Below are 12,056 nucleotides of genomic sequence, written 5' to 3' on the forward strand. Positions count from 1 at the left end.
GTTCGAGGCCAGCCTGGTCTACAAGGTGAGTGCCAGGACAGCCAGGGCTACACAGAGAAACCCTGTCTCGAAAAAACCAAAAAAAAAAAAAAAAAAAAAAAAAAAAAAAAAAAAAATCAATGGGGATTATTATTAAGTATATTTTTAACAGGGTTTCTCTGTGTATCCTTGGCTATCCTGGAACTTGTTATGTAGATCAGGCTGTCTTCAAACTCAGAGATTTGCCTACCTTTCCCTCTTGGGATAAGGCCTGTGCCTCCACCACCTGGCTCTGATGGAATTCTCTAATGGACTCAGCCTGACCATGCCTGAGCATACTGATCAATCTCAATAGCCCAAACAGAGAGACAGGAGCCCCTGTGTGTCTTTTGTAACTATGAGGAAGTAAACACACTCAAGTTGAATGTTCTTGCTCTTCAAATCACAGGGGATTTGCCAACATTTCTAACCTTTTTGGAAAACAGCATCTTAGAGATCACAGGCTGGCACCTAAAGCATGTACCTGAGGATGACATTTCACGTCTGACCCTACTGCCACCATGCTCCAATTGCTGTGGTTATTAGCATGTACCACCAAGTCCAGTCTCTGCCATGCCGAGGATGGAGCCCAGAGCTCATGGGTCTTAGGCAAGCACCTGGCCAGCCGAGCTGGATGCAATGGCTCCTGATACCATAAGGATGCAGCCTGTAGAGCTAGATGATGTCATAAGGATGAGCCCGTAGGCTCAGAGTACAGGGCCTTCTAAGGACAGTGGCCACTCCTTCAGTAAAGGAAAAGTAGGGAAAAGAAGGTGGGCAGATAAAGCCCTTAAGGGATGTGTGAGTAGGCAGTATGTGTGTGTGCTCGATTCAAACACACAAACACATGAACCACACAAACAAGTAAAGAAGTCTTCAAGAGACAGCTCAAACGCTGAACTCTGAGAAGAACCATGGAGCTGTCCCTGAGTCCCTGTCAGCCACTGTAAGTATCACTGGCATTGTGCTTGTGTTTATGGAGAGTTCTTGCAAGCGAGATATCACAGAGTACAGAGAAGCTAGTGTGGCCTGGCACTCCGGTTCTACCAAGTGTTGTCTACAGGGTGGGCTCTTTTCCCAACACAACCGGAAAGCTGTCTTGAGTACCCAGGCCTCTCTGACCTGTCAGAGAGTTTGTCCTGTTGCCTGCAGAGATAGAGGCTCAGCCTTAGGCCTGCAGAGCCAAGAAAATCCAGAATGGTTGGCTCTTACGGTTGGCGCTAATTGCTGGGCATGAACATGTCTGACTGGGCCAGTGACAGGGATCGGTGGGGCCAGGGTAAATCAAAGAACAATCTCCCTGCAAAAGCATTCAGGTTTAGTGGAAGAAAGAGGGGGAGGAATGGAGAAGAAAAGGAAGAAAAGGAAAGAGAGGGACAGAGAGAGAGAGGTACAGACAAGCTGGAGATAACACAGCCCCAGGCTATGTCTTCTAGCCAGATTCTCGATCTCTACTTAGACATAAAGCTGTACTTGAATGAAATCCATATTTTTTGGCAGAACAGCTGTTGCACACATCCATCTTTGACAGTCGCTAGAACGCGCCAGTGCCTAGTCAAGGTGGCATAAAAAAAAAATCAGCACACTTATCAACGTGACAGAGTAAGAACTGGTAGGAAATGCTCTACCAGGAAAAAAGCCGTCCCTTGGGGAGCCTGGCTGTGTTGATTTAGTGATAAGAATCTGTACACTAAGGTTGTCAGCCAGCACAGGAAATTTCTCCTGCTGGTGAGCAGGCTTCTTACTCAGGACGAATGGCCTCCAGCCACATTGATTGGCTCCAAAGGGCATCTCTGAGACAGAGGCAAAGGGCAGCACATCTAGAGTTCTGGGTCACAGAAAGCCTTCCTGACTTCCGAACGGGAGCGAAGGACAAGGACTAAAAGTGGACGAAAGAGGCTGGAACCTTACTTCTTCGTGCCTATGAGTGGTTGGTTTTTGTTTCATTTAAGACTGGGCCTGCAAGATGGCTCCACAGGTAAGGGTGCTCACTGTTAAGCCTGACAACCCACATTGAATCTCAGACCTATGAGGCGGGAGGAAAGAACTGATTCCAGCATGTCATCTCTACTTGTCACACATCAGGTGTTTTGTTTGTTTGTTTTAAAAAAGGAAAAGCAGAACCAGAAACCATTCCTGAGATTCTTTCACCAATAGCAGGATGTGGCTGGAACCAGCATAAACACATTAGGAGTTTTGCTGTTTTACCGGATAGGAAGTATTATCTATGTGTTGGACTTGCAGAGAGGATGACTGCATTAAATTTTGCATTATCAAGGCCAAATACATTATTGAGAGTAGCCTGTAAAGGAACCAGGCCAAGCCTATGGAGGGCATAGTTATGGAGAAGATGTAGTCTTTGCTCTGGCAAATTTTTATACCATAGCACCTGAAGAATTACATTAAAATGACTTAAATTATTTACACACCTTTTCCCCCTTCTTAAGCAGGGTCTTCAGATGCTCAAGATGATCAGGCTGAGACTTAGATAAGCTGAGAACAGACTCTAGCCTTGCAAGGGAGCCTGGAAGTTTAAACTTGGGGAATTCTTTTTTTTTTTTCTTTTTCTTTTTTCTGTTTAACTCCTTCACAGTAACTGCATGTGTTCAGTGCCTTGCTCACCTGTGTTCCCTCAGGAGAAGCTCCTTAAAAAAAATTAAAAATGATTCCTTGTCATGCTGAGGGTCAAAGCCAGGGCTTTGCACAAGTTAAGCAAATGCGCCATTGCTGAACCACGTCCTGAGCCAGAGACTACCCCATTTTCCATGTCTACACCCTATTATTCCAATGGGTTAGGCAAGAGGTGACCCACAGCCTACCAGCCTCTGCCATAACAATGACCTGACATAGCAAATTACATTCTGGTCCAATCAGAGCCTCTTTGAAATTTAAATTTAGGAGCACAGACAGGATTCCAGTCCAGAGATACCACATATAAATGAAGAACACTCCAAGCCTGCAGACTTTCTGGTTCCAGTTACAAGTCTCTTTATGATTCCCCCACCCTGAAGTGACTTTGACCAGATTATCTCATTACATTATATGGAGATCATGAGCGGAAATAGTAAGACACTTTTTGTTTGTTTGCTTCTGAGACCCTTATGCCACAGGACTTCCCTTGACATACTCGAGAGATACCCCTGCCTTGAAAATCATTTTAGCGTTTACAAGGTGGACATTGTCCTTCATTTACATTCGAGAGGGTCCAACAAATAACACATTAACCAGCGTTTCCAGCCTCCCTTTCTTCTACCTTGGACTTTCCTCTCCCTCCCTCCCTCCCCACCCCTCCCCCTCTTTATCCTTTCCCTCTTTACTCTTTGTGGATAAAGTGAGCAACAGAAATTTTATTTGTAGGAAATACAACCTTCCCTGGGTTAAGCGCACTTAACTGTTGGTGGGAGATGGTCCTGGAAGGGAACCATACAGCTGCAGAACTCTGTAGAGACATGCCTAGTCTCAACCCTTTGAGTAAGGTGTAGGACAGATACAAAGTAACTGAAAAGCAAAGGAAAACATTCCCACAAGCCCTCGCGGCAGAGTTATGGGCAGGTGTCCCTTAGAAAGCCCCCTCCGCAGACAGAAACTATGAAGACCCAGTCTCTCTTCCAGCAGGGAACTCTCTCTGTTTTAAATGAGAACCTCTGGAATGTTCTGAGAAAAGACTCCAACCAGGAAACTATTCTCTGCCCGGAGGGGTAGCTGGCCTTTCTTCAGGACGTTCTTGATGAATCAAATATGTGTGTCATAAGATTTCAAAAGCAAGGGCTGGGGAGATGTCCAGTGGGGGAAAGTTCTTGCCACAAAAGTGTGCTGCTCTAAAAATCAGATCCCCAGAACTCATGTAAAAAAAAAGCTGGTCACCAAGGGGAGTGCCTGCAATTCCAACACTAGAGAGACAGAGGCAGGAGGATTCCTGGACTTGTCAGCCAATCAATCAAGCTGATCAGTGAGCTCCCGATGCAGTGAGCAACTCTGCTTCAAAAGTGAGGTGGAGTCCGAATGGTGGCACACACCTCCAACCTCAGCAGCACTCCGCAGTGCTCAAGCTGCAGCTCTGAGGGACAGTTTTCCCCCATACCAGTGTTGTAGCTCTGAGGAGAAATCCCCAATGGAAGCGTTACAGCTCTGAGGGGAGAGGTTTCCTGGCAGTTGAGCCAAGGGATATCACAGTCACACCTCACAACAAACCTCACACTAGAGATTTATTTGTAAAGACAGAGAGAGTGGCTGCCTCAGGTTAGGAGCTGAGGCAGAGAGAGTGGCTGCCTCAGGTTAGGAGCTGAGGCAGAGATGGACTCATATGAGTGAGTTTCTTGGGAGAGGAGTTTTCTAGGGTAGAGATTTCGAGGATGGTAAGACTTCAAGCCACACCCAGGGACTGGTGGGTTTGGAGGCTCACGGATTGGTGAGTTTTTGTGCTCAGGGATTGGTGGGTTTTGGTAGGTTTTCCAGCCTGGAAGTGGGTTTGGACCTTTCATCCTACAAGGAGGCAGAGGCATGGGGATCTCCATGCACTGGAGGCTAGCCTGGTCTACAGAGAGAGTTCTATCAGCAAGTTCTGGTAGTAAGACTGTCTGAAAAGCAAGCAAGCAAGCAAACAAACCTTGGAGAAGTGATTGAGGAAAATATTTGATATTGATTTCAACCCCGCACTGGATCCAGTCACACACACACACACACACACACACACACACACACACACACACACACAGAGGCACCCACCGATCCGGAAAGGACGGAAATGGATGCAGCTGCTCAGCTGTAGCTGCATGTTTCTGGTAGCTTGGTATCTGGACACTGAGTGCAGTGGTTGTTCTGGCTGGCATTTTCTGGAAGCAAGACAGCAAACTTGGAGAGGTGACAGCAGAGGAACTTCATGTTAGGAAAAAGGTCTCAGGGGACACAGCAGGTGTGGCACTGCTGGTGAGGTCACAGAGGTCCATTGGGAACTGGCCACTTCTTTACTATTTACTTTGGCTGGGTGTGATCTCGGCTGTGTACGTTCATGGATGGTCCTGGGTGTGTGCGTGCGTGTGTGCTTGTGTGTGTGGCGGGGTGGGGGGGCGAGGGGGAAGGGGCAGTGGGAGAAGGTTGGAGGTATTGATTGTTCCTCAGTGCAGACAACTGTTCACAGCTAAGTAAATGTTAACACCTATTAGCAAGTTCTCCACATTCTTTTTGTTTTGTTTTGTTTTTTCGAGACAGGGTTTCTTTGTGTATCCCTGGCTGTCCTGGAACTCACTTTGTAGACCAGGCTGGCCTCGAACTCAGAAATCCGCCTGCCTCTGCCTCCCGAGTGCTGGGATTAAAGGCGTGTACCACCACTGCCCGGCTTCTCCACATTCTTAAAATTATGGAAATGCAGTGTTTATCCTAATTTTGAACATGTTAGAGATTTAAATATTGAATACTGAATGCCTGTCCCTTGTCCCTCCAAGAGAGGGTGACCGAAACAAATGAGGAAAACATCTAGAGTTTTATTTGACACACTGATTTATTTTAAAAATCAATAAAGTGGATGGAGGAATCTTCAGGATATTAATTTCACATTCTTATTAAGTTTTAATGAGCCCACGTGGTTTCTTTAAAATCTCTATCACCTGTGTAAAGAAGCCTACTCATTAGAAACTGGGCTTCTGGGCTGGTGAGATGGCTCAGCGTGTAAGAGCACCAACTGATCTTCTGAAGGTTCTTAGCTCAAATCCCAGCAACCACATGGTGGCTCACAACCATCTGTAAGGAGATCTGACTCCCTCTTCTGGAGTGTCTGAAGACAGCTATAGTGTATTTACATATAATCAATCAATCAATCAATCAATCTTTTAAAAAAAGAGCAGTTAAAAAAAAAAAAGAAAGAAAGAAACTGGGCTTCTGATTTGAGTACAGAGCCAACATTCAATTCCTAGAAAGGCCATGTTGAGTGGCGGTGAAACGCCAGTACAGTTAACTTCATGAGTAGAAGACCTCACTTCTGGGGCTGGCTAGATGGCTCAGCGGTTAAGAGCACTGACTGCTCTTCCGAAGGTCCTGAGTTCAAATCCCAGCAACCACATGGTGGCTTACAACCATCCATAAGATCTGATGCCCTCTTCTGGAGTGTCTGAAGACAGCTACAGTGTACTTACATATAATAATAAATAAATCTTAAAAAAAAAAAAAAGAAGACCTCACTTCTCATGCATATTTCCCATACTGTCTATCAGTAAGCACCCACCATTGCTGACACAGGATGGAAAGACTGACAGATAAAATGACAGAGCTGTTAGTAAGACTCAGTCAGTTTTACACATACACTAGACATATATATTTACAAGTAACCATTTTACTTGTACAGTAATAAACATGCAAGTTATTTAGGTGCCACACAAGGGAGATGACTTCGTGGGTAAAGTGTTTGTTGAGCAAGCATGAGACTCAACCTCCAGCACCCATAGAGAAAGGTTATGACTTGTAACCTCCCCACTGGAGAGTTGGAAACAGGTGGGTCCCTTTGAGCTCCCTGGGCAGCCAGCCCAGGCTGCTTGGGTAATCAGGGTCCAGTGAGAGAGCTGGTGGACAACTCCTGAAGAAAGAACCATATTGAGGTTGACCTCTGGCCTCCATGTATGTCCGCTCCCGAGTGTACCCACAAGAGTACAGACTCAAAAGAACATACACCCACACAGAGAAAAAAGGAGAGAGAGAGAGAAAGAGAAAGCGGGAAGAGGGAGAGAGAAAAACCCAACTCCAGTAATTAGGTCATAAGGAGCAAGTCTAGTTGGCTGGCTGAACCCTTTGGCCAGGCTTTCTGGGTCAGACTAAGTCCTGGTTGCTGGCCAGCCTAGGGTTCAGGTCCCTTTTCCTGATCTTTTCAATGCCCATTCTTTCCTCTGCAAGGGACTGTAGCCAAGCTGGTTTCCTCTAGAGGAGGAGTTGTGAGGGTGACGGGCTCAGGGAAACAACACTGGTATTTCTCCTCACCCACTGACTTTGTTAGGATGAATTCAAAAGAGCAACCACCAAACAAAGACTATGGAAACATTCTAATTATGATACCTGACTCGTCAGATTTTTAACCATTATATTTTTCTTAATTAATTAATTTGTGTGTGGGGGGGGGCTGTATACACACATGCGTGCAGATGCGGAAATCAGAAGAGGACACTGCTCCATTACTCTCCAGTCTACTGAGGCAGGGTCTCTCACTGAACCTGGAGGTGGCAGACAAGCTCATGGATCCTCCTGTCCCCATGCCACAGCACTGGGTCTGCAGGGAGTCGAGTGGCTACATCTGACTGTTTAGAGGGGGCTGGACCAGAATTCCAGCCCTTGTGTGTGTAGAAAGCCTCACTGACCCACTGTGTTGTCTGCCCAGCCCCTGTATTTATCTTGATTTTCTATTCATATTCCATTTACCAAATACCATAAATATGTTCCTTTTTTTTTTCCCAAGCGAGAAAACATGTAGAAAACGAAGTTTTATCTTTCCCTTCCTCCTCCTCCTCCTCTCCCTATGCCCTCCTTTCTACACTGGGAATCCAACCCGGGGTGTCACACATGCTAGGCAAATGCTCTAACTACACCACAGACCAACAGTCTCACTTTGGTAACCAGCTTGCATTCGTCGTAGTTGAACCTTACAATCTAGGTTGGTTTTGTTTGTTTGTTTGATGTTTTGAGACAGGGTTTCTCTGTGTAGCCCTGGCTGTCCTGGATCTCACTCTGTAGACCAGGCTGGCCTCGAACCCAAAGATCTATATCTATCAGCCTCTCGAGTGCTGGGATTAAAGGTGTGCACCAGCCCTCTGGTCTGTTCTTTGTTTTGCTATGGACTTGTAGAGAAAAAATAATATTTGGGGAAATATTCATATCTCTAGAATGTTTCTATTCCAAAGAGAGGTTAAGGCAGCTTGACTGTTTTGAGGAAGGTAAGACTGCAGGGCAACGGGGAGAATGGCTCTTCAGGGCCTCTTCTTACTTAACTGTCCGGTTCTGTGAGCAAGTGCAGCAGATGCTACTGAGGCAACGTAACTTCAGACAGAAGCAGGGATGCAGAGACCACCCCTACCCTCAGCTAAGTCTGTCTCTGTACTTCCCTTCTGTCAGCCCAGGTGGCCTGTCTGAGAATGGTCCTGTGTCCCAGCCTCCTCCATCAGACTTCAGGTGGAGAATGTTCTCTGCTTTTTCCTTACTGCATAGTTTATATTTTTATTATATTCCTTATTATATGTTCCTTCCCTTGGTGCTGAGTCTCTCAAGCTTAGAGGACAGGAAAGTATCTGAAGCTAACAGAATTTGCAGATTCCTGCACCCTGACCCTGGAAACTCTAATCTGGAATTTCTGGCACCCAAAGATTCTGATGGGGGTCCTTGGAAAATCTCATTTTGAGAAATGTTTTGGAAACTCGGTAGTTTTTTTTTTCTCATCCAGATGAAATTCTAATTTAAAACATGGGGTTTTAGCTGGGTGTGGTGGTGCACACCTGTGCTCTCTGCTACACAGGAAGCTGAGGTCTCTAAGAGTTGAGTTCAGGAGTTTGTGGGCTGCCCAGGCAACATCGTAAGACTCTGTCTCAAAATATTTAAAACGGGGCTGCGAGTTTGCTCAGTCAGTAAAACACCTGCCTTGCAAGCGCAAGGACTACCTCCAGACCCCAGGTTAAGAAAAGCAGGGTGGGCTGCGAGGCTCACTGACTACTTGGGGAGTTCAAAGCCATTGAGAAATCTGTCTCAGAAATTCGAGGTGAGAAGTTCGATGGCTCCTGAGACTGTCCTCGAGCTCCTACATATGCACACATGTGTAGACACACACATTTAAACATTGGCTGTAATACAATGTTGCTCTCTCTCTCTCTCTCTCTCTCTCTCTCTCTCTCTCTCTCCTCTCTCTCTCTCTCTCTCTCTGTCTGTCTGTCTCTCTCTCTCTCTGTCTCTCTCTCTCTCTCCTTCCTTCCTTCTTTCCTTCCTCCCTTCCTTCCTTCCTTCCTTCCTTCCTTCCTTCCTTCCTTTTTTCTTTCTCCTCCTCTTCTTTCTTCCCTATTTCTCCTACCTATGCTATCCCAGCTGGCCACAAATTTCTGGACTCAGCAAACCCCTGCTTTAGCCTTCTGAGTGGCTGGCATAAGGGGCATGGCCGCTGTGCCGCCCGTTTTAATTGGCCTGTGGATCTGGCAGTTTTCTGTTTCTAGCCCTGCCCTCTTAAACTCTTCCAGAATACATCTAGAATCTCCAGTTTCCCCCTCTGCCACATTAGGAAGCACTGATTTGAGGGTATGTCCCTGAGAGACAGGTGGAGGAACTGGTGTGGAGATATTTGGCCATCTGCCAGGGCTGACAAAACCGGCACTCAATGAGTTAATTGGGCCCTGGCTCACTGCCTGTTAGGTTTTGACCCCGGATTCTGTCAACAAACAAGATTGGATCTGGTCTGTGGCCAGGTTCACATTAACCAAACTGGTAGCACCATGAACACACAAGCCTCACAGCACAGTTAGCGTTAGAGAAGAGACTACATGTCATTAATGTGGAATCTCCCCACACACACGTGGTTTGGGAAGCCCCACTACAATCGGAAGGCTGCTCTGTGGTCAAGAAGTAAGAAAAGGGAAGTTAAATACATAACCTGCTTTCTGAGCAGATTGGGCCTGATGCGTAAATTTCCAAAAGTGAGCTAACATTCCCGATCTTGCTGACTGACTTAAGCCTTCTGAGCAGTTCACTCATCTTGTGAATTTGTTAAAGCCACTGAGTAAAATTTCACTCAGAGAAGAAAATCATCTTTTTTCTTTAAAGCGAGTTTTGCAGGGTCCAGGAGAGAGTGCCTAACTAAGACAACAGCAGAGTTCCTAGGCAACTCAGACAACTACATGGGAAGAGACGAGAGGACAGGCATCTGTATCCCCTGGCTTCTCCCTCTCTTCTTTCAAAGCCATCAAGATTCGCACACAGGAGCCCCCATCCCTAGTGACTTACAAAAGCCTAATCACTAACACACACACACACCCAAAGGCCCCCGTAAACGTTGTAATGTTCTTAATACCTCACGATGGGTGAAAACACAGCCAGGGGTTTTGGAGGACATTACAAATTCATTTTTCTAAGCTACTATGTGGAATAAGAGTTAGGAACATAGTTAGTGGTACTGGCTCAGTTAAGTGCACAGTCACCCCATAGCATTTCTGAAACACTTACTTTTCAAAGAAAACCAAAAAGGAGACCAAATAGAACACAGCATTCCATTTCTTCTGCCTTTGGCCAAGAATATAAAATACTTCAGGATATTCATGGGTTTATTTTTAAGAGGTTCTACTTTTAAAATTTTTGTGTACATATCTGTGTTTTTGTGTGTATATGCGTGCAGGTGACTGTGGAGGCCAGGAGAGGCCAGCAGAGTTGGAGTTGCAGGCAGTTGTGAGTCATGGGTACTGTCACCCAGTATGGGTACTGGAAAGCAAACTCAGTCCTCTGCAAGGGTGGCGAGTGCTTTTAACTGCAAGCTCTCTGGGCAACCCTCATGCTGCTTCAGTGTAGGCATCTCAAAACCAACGTCATTCGATAGAACTCCCTGACATAACAGTGTGTCCTCTGTGTTGTCCAACAGAGCCACTTGCCTGCATGTGGCATCCAATACTTGAAGTATGTGATGAAGAGATTTGGTTTTTACTTTCATTCATTTCAATTTAAGTGGCTCTATTTGGGCAGCACAGCTCTCTTTGTTGCTAATGCTAATAGGTTTCTTCTGTGACCACAAGCAAAGAGCGCTATTGGGAGTAGCACCAAGGTAGGCTTGCTGGTTGAACCCGCTGGAGACCCTGCATTTGACTCAAGTGCCCATGGGGGAAGGAGCAAATAGAAGAATTCCTTTGTAGTGTCATTACTGCTGCCTTCCAGGTCCTTCTCAGATCCTGGCCTCTTAGGACTCCGCAGACTGCAGAGAGCAGAAAGTCACTTGGAATCAGTCGGGGGGGGGGGGGACAGGAGCACCCAAAGGCATGAAATCAGCATGGCCCCTGGATATACAATATATTTATGCTCCGTGAACACTGAGTTTTACCTGTTTTTCCTCCAAATCTGTCTCATTTGTTCACACATGGCAACTTAGCTGACGACTTTCTACCTCACAACAGTAAACACGACCACCCAAAGCTCTTGTCAACACACCAGCCAGGCTGAGGCTATATTTCTCAGTGTTCATTCCAAACGCTTCTAGCAAGGTACACACTGGCCTAGGGTGGCTTATGTGTGCAGTCTTCCTCCGATTCCCTGTGACTGAGAACAAGGCTAACTTTAGCTGTATGAAGCTCTGTGGGTTTTGTTTTTGTTTTTGTTTTTTAATGGCTATGTGGCTAAAGAGGGTGGTGGGAAAGGGACAGGCTAATAAATGGGAGCTGGGCAGGGTAGCACAAGCCTTTAATCCCAGCCCTTGAGAGGCAGAGGCAGGTGGAGTGTTCGAGGCCAGCCTGGTCTACAAAGGGAGCTACAGGACAGCCAGGGCTGTTACACAGAGAAACCCTGTCTCGAAAAACAAAGGAAGGGCTGGTGAGAAGGCTCAGTGGTTAAGAGCGCTGACTGCTCTTCCGAAGGTCCTGAGTTCAAATCCCAGCAACCACATGGAGGCTCACAACCACCCATAATGAGGTCTGCCTCCCTCTTCTGGTGTGTCTGAAGTCAGCTACAGTGTACTTATATAATAAATAAATAAATCTTTAAAAAAAAAAAAAGAAAAACAAAGGAAAAATCATATCAAAACATAGCAAGGGGCACTGGGGGTAGAGAAGCCCATGAGAGGTAACCATCATTCTCACTCCGATCCTTGGTGACCTGGTCCTTCTCTGAGTCCCCCTTCTCGGGTTGTATAGTCTGTCTCCATAGCCTCCTTTGATGGAAGCTTCCCTACCCATGTTCCATTACAGCAGGACTCTGCTGCCAGGTGACTAATTAGTCTGATGTAGACAACTGACTAAATGGAAGAACTCACTTGAGGAACAGAGAGCATCAGTTTCCTCACTGAACAAGTGGGGATGAAATGGCCTATTGATTGGGGGGGGGGTGTTAGA

This window comes from Mus caroli, chromosome 3, assembly GCF_900094665.2.
Source record: "Mus caroli chromosome 3, CAROLI_EIJ_v1.1, whole genome shotgun sequence".
Taxonomy (NCBI): domain Eukaryota; kingdom Metazoa; phylum Chordata; class Mammalia; order Rodentia; family Muridae; genus Mus; species Mus caroli.